The sequence below is a fragment of the Miscanthus floridulus genome, chromosome 12 (assembly GCF_019320115.1).
Source record: "Miscanthus floridulus cultivar M001 chromosome 12, ASM1932011v1, whole genome shotgun sequence".
Classification (NCBI taxonomy): Eukaryota; Viridiplantae; Streptophyta; class Magnoliopsida; order Poales; family Poaceae; genus Miscanthus; species Miscanthus floridulus.
The window spans coordinates 54505534-54518715 of NC_089591.1; positions in this window are offsets into that span (position 1 = coordinate 54505534).

Genomic DNA, 13182 nt, shown 5'->3' on the forward strand with positions numbered 1-13182 from the left:
AATTTTGGTATTTTTCTCTTACAACAATTCAGTCAGAACAGTGTTTTTAGTCAGTTTTAGCTAAATTTCAGACCAGCGAACGGAACCTTTGAGAGAATTCCTTGGTTGCCGCTAAAATCTATAGCACTTTTTTTATTGCCATCAAAATTTCCAAATTTACCTCACTATCATCTTTTTGAAAATTTTGATCCCCTCATTGCCATTGTCGTTACATGGTTAGATATTATTTCCCTAGCTGCCATCTATATATATAATTTCTTCCCTTCACTGCCATTGATGAAACGGAATGGTGTTTCCTGGTTCCCTAGCTATCCCTGTTCACGGTTTGTCAACCAAACCGTCATAACTGGTTCTATACGGGTGGTGGATTGGATTACATTAGCACGCATTGGTTCTGATTCATTGCAAGTCTGCGGCTGTCCGCCCAGCATAGTGAGGTGCACGTGCTAATGTGTGGCCAAGGCTTGGTCGTTGTTGCTGCTGGCCAGCGCCGCTGCCTAGAATTTGAAAGAGGACAATGCGTGCGTGAAACTTTTGCTTCCCATATCGTCTAGATTCCTCGATGGCCGATGCGGAAGACGTGACCCCTGATGCCGAAGCTGCCCAGGACCGACCCTCGACCCTCGACGCAGACGCCGCCTAGGTCCGACACCTCGATGCAGAGAGCGACGCCGGATCGAATCAGATCGGTGACCCGCACGTTCGCCTCGACGCTTCGATGGTCAACGCCTTGTGGCATCGCCTTGGTGACCCGATGCATAGACCCCGTACCGACGTCCCTGCATCGCCGCCCTACCAACCAGAGGAGACACGACAATAGCATGTCGCTGCCCCCACGGGAGCGCCTAGCTTGCTTCATCGCAACCTTGCTGGTGCCGCGTGCTGGACCACTGGTCATCTCGTTCCTCGTGTGCCGCTCGCCGCTGTCCGCGCGAGGTCTGCCGGCACCAAAGCGGCCTTGCCATGCACCGGTGATGGTGTCCCGCATGCGAACTCCCAACTCGCTGGCACACGCGAGGTCCGCTCGTGCTGCTCCCTGCGCGAGGTCTGCCCGTGCCGCCGCGGCCTCATTGTGAGCCGGCTCCGCCGCTAGCCAGTCATCGCTGGACCTATGCCCGCTCGTCGCCATCCACGCGTGCGAGCTCATAGCTCGCTTTGCTACGTGTTCGGTGCTGCCCTGTGTGCATCGCAGCTCGCCTCTTGCCGGGCCTCAGGGTCTCGGGGATGGCGACCCAGCCATCGCGTCGTGCTGCGGCGGCGAGTGCACGGCGACAGGGATGGGGATGACGCGAACATAATGAAGGTAAATGGTGGGCCCAGCTGTCAGCGACTGTAACTTCATAGGTCTTAACGGAAATGGCAATTAAGGAAACACAAAATTTATTTGATGGCTGTGAGGTAAATTTGTAAATTTTGATGAAAATGAAGGAATTCTCCCGAGGATTTTTGGGAGACTTTTTTAGTATTATTTATTTATTTTCTTTCCTTTCCTTTTCTTCATGCTTACATGTTTTGGATTTTGTTTGAACAAACTCCTGTGTTTGGATATGTGTTATTGCTTCCTATCTTATGAAGTCATTTTATGAACAGCCCACGTTCTTTAAATGACCCCTGATATGGTAATTAGTACAGTCTAATATCGATTATCAGGTATGGTACTCAGTAGAGCATCAATGTGGTCACTGGCTAATCATTCATGTACTATCCAACTTGGTGAAAGCTCTAGTTTGATTTTGGTGAATTGATGAAACCCTAAGTGCTAACCTAGTTTATCAAGTGATCATGAGATAGGTAGCACACCTCAAGTGGAGAAGCTAATAAAGATCATAACATGACAATGGTGATGGCATGGCGATAATCAAGGGCTTAAACTTGAAAAGAAGAAAGAGAAAAACAAAAAGCTCAAGGCAAAGGTATAATTTGTAGGAGCTATTTTGTTTTGGTGATCAAGACACTTAGAGAGTGTGATCACATTTAGGTTTGATAGCCATACTATTAAGAGGGGTGAAACTTGTATCAGAATGCGGTTATCAAAGTGCCACTAGATGCTCTAACTCATTGCATATGCATTTAGGATCTAGTGGAGTGCTAACACCCTTGAAAATATTTGTGAAAATATGCTAACACATGTGCCCAAGGTGATACACTTGGTGGTTAGCATAGTTGAACAAGGGTGAAGAGAATGGAGGAGATGCCAGCATCGGTCAAGTGATCGGATGCTAGATCCAAAAGCACCAGATGCTGACTGCCTACATTCGGTCGCGCTGACTGGCGGTACAGTGGCTAGGGTTTACCACCGGACGCTGGGCTATGTCTAGTCGAGGTGGACCGGACATGTCCGGTCGAGGAAAACCGGTTTTTGACCCTTACTGTACTCGATCGGACGCTGAGGCTCCAGCGTCCGGTCAGTTTTGCTGGAGCGTCTGGTCAGCTTCGAAGCCGTTGAAATCTGACAAATAGAGTTTGAAGCCGGTGACATGTGGTGTCCATCAGTGGACCGGACGCTGAGTCTAGGGTCCGATCAGTTTGACTGGAGCGTCCGGTCAGAGCGCAGTGTGCCCAGTGAAAAGGTACAACGGCTCTATTTCGTGGGGGCTTCTATTTAAGCCCCATGGCCGGCTGTGGCTCACATCTTTGGCCATTTTCATTGACATAGCAACCTTGTGAGCTTAGCCAAAGTACTCTCACTCATCTCCATCATTGATTCATCATCATAGTGAGATTTAGAGTGAATCCAAGTGCATTGCTTGAGTGATTGCATCTAGAGGCACTTGGTGTTTGTGTTTCGCTGTAGATTTCGCTTGTTACTCTTGGTGGTTGCCGCCACCTAGACAGCTTGGAGCAGCGAGGATCGTTGAGCAGAGGGTGGTGATTATCTTCGGCTTCGATTGTGGTGATTGTGAGGGGTTCTTGACCTTTCCCCGGCGGAGCGCTAAAAGGTACTCTAGTGAATTACTCGTAGCTTGTGTGATCCTCATCTTGTGTTGGTTGTGCGGCACCCTATTGAGGGTTTGGCGTGTAAAGCCAATTAGCGTGTGAACTTCCAAGTGAGTTAATCGCCACAATAAGGAGTAGCTTGCCGGCAAGCAAGTGAACCTCGGTAAAAATCATTGTGTTCATCCTTTGATTCCGAGGTGATTGGTCTTCATTGTTATTCATCCTTATGATTGATTGGTTCACTCCTCTATACGGCGGTATAACTATCTTGATCACTCTCTTTACATTATCGCAAACTAGTTGACTAGCTCTTTAGTGTAACTAGTTGTGAGAGCTTGCTTGCTTGGTTGGTGTGGCTCTTTAGTTAGTCTTTGAGAGCACACTAACATAAGGTATGTCGATGTTTTACCACCGATAGCCTGCCACCGGGGTACCTGGGACAGTTGTTCGGGCTTCGGTGAATAGTGTAATTTGACGGTTACGCAAAGAGACTCACGATTTATACTGGTTCAGGCCCTCACTTGGTCAAGTAATAACCTTATGTCCAGTTTTGGCGTTAGCCTATTTGTGTTGTATTACTCTGAGTATCGGGTATCCGTTCTCCTCTTACAATGGGTACCCTTGCTAGCCCTTTATAGTCCAGGCGCTAAGAGGCGTTGTTTTTGTCCTATTCGTATACAAGGCCAGAGTCCTAAGCTATGCTTCGGGCGCCTTTCCTTGTATAGTTTAAGTTGGAGTTTCGGTTTTGCACATTACTTTGCTCCGCGTTCTTCTTAGCGATTGGGCGGTAGGCCTTGTTACCAAGGCCTACCTCCCTGCAGTATGGTCTATGGGGGGCCCATAGGGTTCCCCATCGACAAGCCCCCAAGCATTTCATGATTGAGCTTCAAGGGCTGAGTTGTTGTAGTCTTGATCCGGGTCCTTCTTGAAGTGAAATCTTGAGATGGTCTTCTTTGATTCTTCTTTTGGCTGATGTGCACTTTTGCTTGATGTCCTCCAGGTTCTTTTTTCTTTGAGTGCAGCGAGTGCAATTTTGCAAAAATTGCACTCATTGAGTGTAGCCCCCGAGCCTCTTGTTTTTTTGGTACAAAAAAGCTAGAGGGTCAAAAAATTTGAAAATATGTTTTTTTGTGGTAGGTACTTGCAGCCTCCGAGCCTTCTCTAGGTTCTTTTCTGTTGAAAAGAAGCCGAAAGAAGGGTCTTGATTTGTACTCCTTTGGTCTTTGTCTTTTGCTGGTCACGGATGGGTTTTGTATAGCCATGAGTGAGCGTCTTCTTTTACTTTTTGTTAGGAATCTTGCTTTTGGGCACTATTCACCTTTGTTGCTTTGCTCTTTTGTTCTTTTTTTCTCTCTTTCTTGTGATCTTTAGCCTTATTTACCTCTGGTTTACTATAAATACCTTGTTTGTTGGTTGTGGTTCTGCCTTGAGTAGGAAAATTCTTCTTCAATTCTTTCTTCATTCGTAGATATGCTGGTGTGTGAGGTTGAGCAGCCCCTGGGCTTATGCTTGGTTGGTAATGATCATGCTGCTCTATCTATTCTTCTATGTCCGAGATGCCGCTGCTACCGCCACTAGGTTCCTTAGATGTTTTGTGTAATGAACTTGTGGTTTCTTGTAATATATACTTGTCTCTGAAAATATGATCAGGCTTTGTCCTGCTTTTGAATTTGTCTTTGACTGAAATGAGTAGGCTTCGACCTGTCTTTCTTTTTCTTTTGAGATGTCTTTGAATAATATGGAAAAGTTTCACCCTATCTTTCCTTGTGGCTTTTTTCTGCTTTGCCATAGCTTGTTTCTTCTTGTGATGTAGTAGAGTTGATGGAGTTGATTATACTTTTCTTGGTGTAATCAACCGATTTGTACTGTAGATCGCTCCTTGGGCGAAGTAGTCGATCGTACCACTCTTTGGGTCGGCGACCGAGTTGTTTGGAGTGTTTGTGCCGCTCTTTGGACGAAGTAGTCGATTGTACCACTCTTGGGGTAGATGATTGAGTTGTTGGAGTGTTTGTGCCCCTCCTTGGGCAACGTAGTTGATTGTGCCGCTCTTGGGGTAGGTGACCGAGTTGTTGGAGTGCTTGTGTCCCTCTCTAGGCAAAGTAGTTGATCGTACCACTCTTGGGGTAGGCGACTAGATTGTTGGGGTGCTTGTGTCCCTTTCTGGGTGAAGTAGTTGATCGTACCACTCTTGGGGTAGGCGACCGAGTTTTGGAGTGCTTGTGCCGCTTCTTGAGCGAAGTATTCGATCGTACCACTCTTGGGGTAGGCGACCAGATTGTTGGAGTGCTTGTGTCCCTCTCTGGGTGAAGTAGTTGATCGTACCACTCTTGAGGTAGGCGACTGAGTTGTTGGAGTGCTTGTGCCACTTCTTGGGCGAAGTAGTCGATCGTACCACTCTTGGGGTAGGCGACCGAGCTGTTGGAGTGCTTGTGCCGCTTCTTGGGCGAAGTAGTCGATCGTACCACTCTTGGGGTAGGTGACTGAGTTGTCGGAGTGTTTGGGCCGCTTCTTGGGCGAAGTAGATGATCATACCACTCTTGGGGTAGGTGACCGAGTTGTTGGAGTGCTTGTGTCGCTTCTTGGGCAAAGTATTCGATCGTACCACTCTTGGGGTAGGTGACCGGACCCATATAGCACAACCATTTCTGGGTTGGCTGTTTGCAGGGTAAGTAAGCAATCATATCAGCTCTTGGGGTAAGCAATTGCGCCCGTATAGCAACAACCGTTTCTAGGTTAAGCTGTTTGCAGGGCTGCCCCTTTTTCCCCAACCTGATTATGGGTTGGTTCTGTCCATTGGATAGGGCTATCAGTCGTACCATCTCTTTATGGTAGAGTGACAAATGCTAGCTTGGGTCTCCTTATCCAAGAAGCTATTTGGCCGTTGGCCGTCAGTCAGACCATATCCATATGGTTGAGTGACAAGATTGCTCGTGTAGCGCAACCATTTTCGGGTTGACTGTTAACAGGGAAGCCCCTTTTTCCCTAACCTGATTACGGGTTGGTTCTGTCCATTGGATAGGGCTCATATTTGAAGCTATTCTTTTTGAATAATCTCTGTTTTATTTCTCTTGAAACTTGAGTACAATCTGTTGTACTTAATTGTAGAATCTTTTGAGCTGGCTGATATGCCAAGTGTTCTTTACAGGTATTTCATCTGGAGTCATCAACTCATATGTGCTGGGTCCTGTTGCTGTCTTCACGATGAAGGGTCCTTCCCATAGATTGAGTAGTTTGTGTCATCCATCTTTCTTCTAGATTAGTCATAGTATTGAGTCCCCTGGCTTTAGTGATCAGGGTTGAGTACTTTTGTCATAATGTCTTCGTAACCCTTGCTGATATCTTGCATTTTGTATGATTGCACTGTCTCTTATTTCTTCTATTGAATCAATTTCTAACCGCCTTGTTTCTTCTACTTCACCTTCTTCATATTGTTCTATTCTTGGAGATAGCCATATTAAGTCGGCTGGTAGTACTGCCTCTGATCCATAGACCAGAAAGAATGGTGAGTATCTAGCTGCTCTGCTGATCTGGGTTCTCAGACCCCATACTACTTTTGGTAATTCGTCGATCCATTTTCCACCATAATCTTTCAAATCTTCATATAATCTTGGTTTTAAACCTTGTAATATGAGTCCATTTGCTCTTTCGACTTGTCCATTGGCCTGTGGGTGTGCTACTGATGCAAAGTCGATTTCTATCCCACAATCTCTTGCCCAGTATTGGAATTCTCTTGCTATAAATGGTGAACCAAGATCTGTGATTATTCTGTTGGACATGCCGAACCTATGCATGATGTCTTGTATGAATTCCACTGCCTTTTCTGCACTGTATTTGACCAAAGGTTTGTATTCAATCTACTTTGTAAATTTGTCGATTGCCACAAATATGTATTCGAAACCTCCTTTTGCTTTTTTGAGTGGTCCGACTTGATCCATCCCCCAGCATGAGAACGGCCAAGATGGCGGTATGCATATTAAGTTGTGAGCCAGCACATGTGATTGCCTAGCAAACATTTGGCAATTCTTGCATATTCTGACGAGCTCTTCTGCATCTTTGAGTGCTGTTGGCCAATAGAAACTGGTTCTGAATGCTTTGCCGACTAGTGTCCTAGAGGCTGCATGATTTCCATAGCATCCTAAGTGGATTTTGTCTAAGATTTTCTTTCCTTTATCTGTCGAAACACATTTAAGCAGTACTCCTGATGATGCTGCTCTTTTGTACAGTTTATCCCCCCACCAGAATGTAGTTTTTGCTTCTGCTTTGTCTTCGGATAGTTTCTTCTCTTTGATAAAATCAATGTATGTTTGTCTCCAATCACTTTGTATGATCATGATTTGTCTTGACTGGTCTGGTCCTTTTGCTTGATCTATTTCCATTGGATCTGTTGTCTCCTCTTTTTCTGTGTTTCCGAGTTGTTTGATGGATGGGGCTGTGAGTTCTTCCACAAATATACCGGGTGGTACTTTTGCTCTATCTGATCCTAATTTGGCTAGCACATCTGCTGCAACATTGGAATCTCTTAGTACATGATGGATTTCGAGCCCTTAGAAATTTTTCTCCAATTATCTGACTTCTGCACAATACGCATCCATATTATCTTTTGTACAATCCCAATCCTTGTTGACTTGATTGATTACTATAGTTGAATCACCGTAGATAAGTAGTCTTTTGATCCCAAGCGAGCTTGCAACTCTTAGACCATGTATTAATGCTTCGTATTCTACCTCATTGTTAGTTGCCTGCCAAAGTATTTGTAGCACATATTTTAACTGTCTCCCTTCTGGTGATATGAATAGTACTACTCCAGCTCCTCCTAACTTTAGGGAACCGTCAAAATACATTTTCCAATAATCAAGTATTGGTTTGGGTTCTTTTTGACTGATTTCTGTCCATTCAGCAATGAAGTCGGATAATGCTTGAGATTTGATTGCTGTTCTTAGTTTGAAGTCTAGGTTGAGAGCATCGAGTTCTACTGCCCATTTTGATATCCGACCTGTTGCATCTTTGTTGCGTAGAATGTCTTGAAGTGAAAAATTGGTTACCACTGTAATCTTGTGTTCATGGAAATAATGTCTCAGCTTTCTTGATGATATCAACACTGCATAAAGTAGTTTTTGCACATGTGGGTATCTCACTTTTGATTCTGTTAGTACTTCGCTTATGTAATAGACTGGTCTTTGCATTTTGTATGCGTGTCCAGGTTTTTCTCTCTCAACCACAATTGTTGTGCTAACAATGTTCTTGGTTGCTGTAATGTATAGCATCATGTCCTCTTTGTTTTTTGGTGGTGTCATTACTGGTGATGATGCCAAGTATTCTTTTAACTTTTGGAATGCTTCTTCTGCCTCTTCTGTCCATTCAAAATTTCCTACCTTTTTTAATAATTTGAAGAAAGGTAGCCCTTTTTCTCCTAGTCGGGAGATGAATCTGTTGAGTGCTGCCATACATCCTGTAAGCTTCTGTATGTCTTTAACTTTCTTTGGAGGTTTCATATCCATGATGGCTTTAACCTGCTTTGTACTTGCTTCAATTCCTTGGTTACTGACTAGAAACCTGAGTAGTTGTCCTGATGGTGCCCCAAAAACACACTTTGTGGGGTTTAGCTTCCATTGCCATGCTTTTAGATTCTTGAAAGTCTCGATGTCTTCTATCAATGATCCGGGTTCTTTTATCTTAATTACTACATCATCAATGTATGCTTCTGCATTTCTTCCGACTTGACTCCCCAAGCAAGTTTGAATTGCTCTTTGATATGTTGCCCCTGCATTTTTTAGCCCAAAAGGCATTGATTTATAGCAATATGCCCCAAAGGGTGTAATGAACAAAGTCTTGCTTTAGTCTTCTTCTCTTAAGGATATTTGATGATAGCCTGAATAGCAATCTAGAAAGGATAACAGAGCTGATCCTGCTATCGAGTCGATGATTTGATCAATCCTTTGTGGGACATATGGATCTTTTGAGCAATATTTGTTGAGGTCTGTGTAGTCGATGCACATGCGCCATTCTTTTGAATTCTTCTTCTCTACTAGGACTGGGTTGGTCAAGCCAATCCAGGTTGATTATTTCTCTGATGAATCCTGCTGCCATGAGCTTGGTGATCTCTTTTTTGATTGCTGCTTTTCTGTCTGGAGCGAATCTTCATAACTTTTGCTTAACGGGTTTGGACCCTTTGTTTACATCAATTATGTGCTCAGCCAACTCCCTTGGGACCCCTGGCATGTCTGCTGGCTTCCAAGCGAAAATATCTTTGTTGTCCCAAAGAAAGTTGGTGAGCGCGAGTTCCTATTTGGGGTCGAGATTTGCACTGATGATTGCCGTCTTCTTCGGATCACCAGTCAGTAGGTCAATAGTCTTGGTAGCGGCTTCTTTTGGTGGTGTGAAGTTGCTTGGCTTCTTAGCCGGTATCTTAATCTCATCTGGGTTCATTTCGTTGGCCAGCATTGCAATCTCCTTTCCTTCCTTTATATCTTGTAATCTTTCAAATATTTGTACTGCTTGTACGTCGCAATCATGTGCTTTCTTTAGATCTCCTTTCAATGATAATACGCCCTTTGTTGTTGGCATCTTGAGCAGTAGGTATGGATAATATGGTACTGCCATGTATTTTGTTAAAGCTGGTCTCCCAAGTATTACGTGGTAGCATGATTCAAAGTCTGCAACTTCGAATTTGATGAATTTCATCTAGTATTTGTCTGGTGTGCCAAAGGTGATGGGTAGGGTTATCTGTCCGAGGGGCATAGCTGCTTAGTCGGGTGCTATTCCGTAGAATGGTGTGCTTGTGGGTGTCATTAGATCTTCACAATCCAGATTCATCCTTTTAAGAGTATCTGCGAAAATTATGTTAAGCCCGGCTCCTCCATCGATGAGTACTTTAGTTACTGCTACTCCTACGATAGTCGAACCTAGTACCAGCGGGTAGCATCCTGCGTTTGCTGCACTAGTCCATTGGTCTTCTCTTGTGAAGTGGATGGGGTACTTCTGACCAATCTAGATATCTTAGGATGGCTGGTTCAGCTGCCATGATGGCTCGGTGAGCTAGTTTCTCTTGTCTTTTGCTTCATGTGTTAGGAACACCTAAAAATATCACCGCAAATTAGCATTTGGGTTCTTGATAATCTCCTTCAGCTCTCTTTTCCTCCTTCTTGGATTCTTCTTGCTTTGGCTCTGAGTTGTTTTGATTCCTATTTTCTCTCTTCATGAATTGCCACTGAAAAGTGCTGCATTCAACTAACTTGTGTCGGCCCCTGGGTGTATGTGACACGGCATATTTTCTATGTTTTCCGGCGCTCTTCCTCGGTAGTTGTTACTCTGATAGTTGCTATTATTGTTGTAACCGTTGTTGTTACGGTTGTTACTATTGTTGTAGTTGCCATTATGATTGCTACCATTGCTATCATTGCCATTGCCATTGTATCTTCTTTTGTTGTCTGTGGTTGCCACCATATTGTCCTGCCTTGGTCTTTTGTCTTGCTGTTTGTAATCAGGTCTTCTATTCTCTGGGTTGTCCCTAGCAAATCTGTGCCGAGTTCTTTCTTCTGACAAAATTAGCTTCTCAACAACCCTCTTGAAGTCTTCATTTGTTCTTGGGTTCTCATTGAAATAGTCCTTGTATTGTCAGTTTACCTAGATTTCTTCTGCAAAGGCCTCTATCACCTCCCTATCAGTAATGTCATGGACTTGAGCCCTGAATTCTCCAAATCTTCTATAGTATTCCCTTAGACTTTCTCCTCTCCTTTGCTTTACTCCTTTCAATTCGGCTGCAGTCATTGGATGGGTAATAATGCCTACGAAGTTGTTGCAGAAAGCTTCTTGCAAGTCTTCCCAATACCTGATTGATCTTGGCCTTAATTTGTCAAACCATTGTAGCGGCATTGCTTCGAGGGCCATTGGGAAGAATAGAGCCTTGATGTCGTCGTCTCCTCCAGCTAATTCAATAGATTGGGAGTAAACCCTTAGCCATTGTCTTGGTTCGACTTTGCCATCATACTTGGAATGATTTGCTGGTTTAAACTTGTGTGGTAGCTTTAAAGTTTGTAGTCTTCCTGCGAAACAAGGGAATCTATCATATGGTTCTGTTTTTCCGTAATCTGGCAATCTTGCCCTTCTATAATAAGACATGTCTTCTTTTAACTCAGACTCTCCGTAGTCATCTTCTTTGTCAAATCTTCTTGATATTTCTTGGTAGCATTAGCTCAATTCTGGTTTGTCTCTTTCTTGTTGCTTTGAGTAGTGTTCCATCCTTTCATTGATATCAGCACTTTCTACTAGTCCTATCCTTTGAAAAATTGATTTTTTGGGTGGCTGCTCCCTTTGTGGTTCCTGTGGAATTTCTTCGTCGGGTTGTTTTTCTGATCCCCCGACTTCTTTCTTCTGGTCTTCCTTTGCTTTCTCGTTATTCGTGAGGGTGTACAACTCCTTTGTTAATTCTTCAATTCTTTCCCTTTTTGTATTTTTTGTGGCTTCTTTTTCCGCCTTCTTTCTGTTGTATTCCGTTAGCTCCGCTTTGTATTTATTCCAGACTTGCTTCCTTTGTTTAGCCCGGTTCCTCCTTCCAGCTTTCAATTTGTTCTTCTTTAGCCTTGCTAGTCTTTGCTCATCATTTTTGTTGCTGTCACTTTTCTCATCTGGCGAGATGTTGCCTTCTGATTCGTCTAAAGATTTTATATCTGTTATCTATGGTGGTTCCAAAGGTTGTTCTAACTACTCTGCCATGTATACAGTATACCTCTTCCGAGCTCTTCTTGTATGATATTCCATCCTTCGTTTGGTTGAGCTATCTGTAGCTTCTGAACTGGATCTGAATTCTTTTCCCTCTTGATAAGGTAGTTCTTCAACGCGCATGCCAGTCTGGACTTTGCTTGAGGTGAAAGAACCTGGCCAATGCACCACACAATCTTGTGGGGTCACTATCATGATCATCCCTTCTTGTGCTCCCTCCAGGAGTATTCTTCTTGCTGAGTTCATCTTGTTTTGGGTAAAGTGTTGATAGACTGATGCCGCGTTGCACAGTCCGTAAGTTCCCAAGTTCTTCTTTGAGTTGTACAGGTCGTATCCCTTCGTGATCGTTGTTGTGTCTTTGAGTCCAATTAGGCTTGGCCCTTGTGCCATGAAGATTGTCTTGGAATCAGGTTGTATCTCTTTTTCAGAGTCGGTTTTGTATCCGCTTTCTTCCTTATTCCGAGTTGTATCCGAAGTTAAGAGTTTTGTCATCTTCTCGGCGAGTTTGTATTGAACTTCGTCATCGAATTCTTTTTCTTCTCAAAGACGGGTACGAAGCTTGCCATCGCCATCAGCCTTGCAGATCCAAGATCTGAAGACAAAGGTTGTTCCCGCTGAAAAGGTCATATTGAGGTTGAGGTCCACCAAACTCTCAAGAAAAAATTCATCGAAAGCCCCTACCTGGCGCGTTAGCTGTCGATGTTTTACCACTAATAGCCTGCCATGGGGGTACCCAGGACAGTTGTTCGGGCTTCGGCGAATAGCGGAATTCGGCAGTTACGCAAAGAGACTCACGATTTATACTGGTTCAGGCCCTTGACTTGGTTGAGTAATAACCTTACATCTAGTTTTAGCGTTAGTCTGTTTACGTTGTATTGCTCTGAGTATCGGGTATCCATTCTCCTCTTACAATGGGTACCCTCGCCAGCCCTTTATAGTCCAGGCGTTGAGAGGCGTTGTTTGTGTCCTATTCGAATACAAGGCCGGAGTCCTAAGCTACGCTTCGGGCGCCTTTTCTTGTATAGTTTGAGTTGGAGTTTCAGTTTTGCACGTTGCTTTGCTCCGCATTCTTCTTGGCGATTGGGCTATAGGCCTTGTTACCAAGGCCTACCTCCCTGTAGTATGGTCTATGGGGGGCCATAGGGTTCTCCATCGATAGGGCAGTGTCATACCTCTTGTGTGAATCGACACTATCTAAACTAGAATTATGGTAGGTGGCTTGCATTTTGAGTAGGCTAGCGCAACACTTGCTTCGCCTTATAATTGTCTAACCTTTTGTTAAGTGTTGTTATAGAAATTTTTATTAGGCTATTTACCCCCCTCTAGCCATTAGGACCTTTCAAGTGGTATCAGAGCTAAGGTCACCATTATTTGAGGCTTAACAACCTTCGGTGTTAAAATGGCTCAAATCAACAACACCAAGAAGCCACCCTAATTTGATAGCACAAATTATCCTTATTGGAAGTCAAAGATAACAACACACGTCAAGTCAATCAATAGAAAGGTGTGGAAGGTGGTAGAAACCAA